Consider the following 1,554-nt stretch of genomic DNA (forward strand, 5'->3'; position numbering starts at 1 on the left):
TAAGGTTTTATTTACTTATTTGAGAGAGGGTAAGTGAGAGAGAGAGAGAGAGAGCACAGGTTGGGGAGAAGCAGAGGGAGAGGGAGAAGCAGGCTCCCTGCTGAGCAGGGAGCCCAATGTGGGGCTTGGATTCTGGGATCATGAGCCGAAGGCAGAGCTTAACTGACTGAGCCACCCAGGCATCCCAAAATAGCTTATTTTAAGCTGATAGTAACTTATCTTCATTCACCTATAAATTTTCCCACTTTTGTTTCTTCCCTTTTATATTTTTGATGTCACAATTATATAAAGGTCAAAAGAAGGAGGGTTAGTTAACAAATTCGCAGCATAAAAAGAAGTAAATTAAGTGGTTAGCATATTAATATAAACTTCTAGTTCTAATTTTTACATTTACCAGGATATTATGTATTTATTTTTTGTGTCACTAATTGGCATCTTTTCATTTTTTTCTTGCGAGGCAAGTCTAGTGGTGGTGAACTCCCCCAGCTTTTATTTATCTAGCAGAGTTGTCCTTGAGATATGAAGGAGGCTTTCCCAAAGTGTTCTTTGCTGGCACTTTATATCTTTCATCTCTTTGAATATTTCACTCCACTCTCTCCTGGCCTGTAGAGTTTCTGCTGAAAAATCTATGGATAACCTAAGAAGGAACCGTTGTTAGTCTACTCCCCCACCCCCACCCAGGACATCTTTTTGCATTGAGATAATAGGGTGTTCTACCAGTGTTGTGAGCCTGTATGTCCAATTCCCTCCCTGGGTTTAGGAAGTTATCAGCTATTCTTAAATAAACTCTGTCCCCCTTCTCCTTCACTTCTCCTTAAGGTACAGCAGTTCTTCTTCTTCTTCTTTTTTTTTTTTTTTTTTTTTTTTTTGAAAAATAGCATTTTTATTTACAACTGTATTTAATTAATCATCTGAACTCCTACAACAGTTTTATTTCTCTATACTTTTTGGGTGTGTATTCTCTTACCATCTTTTCATATGACAACAATTTTACAATATTTTCCCTATAGAATGTAGGAATGATAATTCAGTCTTTCTTTACAGGTTGGTTGAAACCCTTTAGTATTGTAATTTTATTTTTTATATCTTCTAAGTTTTATTTTAATGTCGGTACTATACTACTTTGATCGCTACAGCTTTGTAATATGACTTGAAGTCTGGAATTGTGATGTCTCCAGCTTTGCTTTTCTTTCTCAAGTTTGCTTTGGTTATTCAAGATCTTTTGTTCCATACAAGTTTTAGGACTATTTATTCTAGCTCCGTGAAAAGTGCTATTGATATTTTGATGGTGATTGCATTAAATGTATAGATTGCTTTCGGTAATATAAACATTTTAATGATATCTGTTCTTCCAATCCATGAGCATGGAATGTTTTTCTATTTCTTTGTATCATCAATTTCTTTCATCAGTGTTTTACCATTTCCATAGTACAGATCTTTCATATCTTTGGTTAGGTTTATTCCTAAGTACCTTGTTTTTGGTACAATTGTAAATGGGATTGAGTACTTAATTCTCTTTCTACTGCTTCATAATTGGTGTATAGAAATGCAACA

This window comes from Lontra canadensis, unplaced genomic scaffold (assembly GCF_010015895.1).
Source record: "Lontra canadensis isolate GAN:19392208 unplaced genomic scaffold, GSC_riverotter_1.0 scaffold13, whole genome shotgun sequence".
Classification (NCBI taxonomy): Eukaryota; Metazoa; Chordata; class Mammalia; order Carnivora; family Mustelidae; genus Lontra; species Lontra canadensis.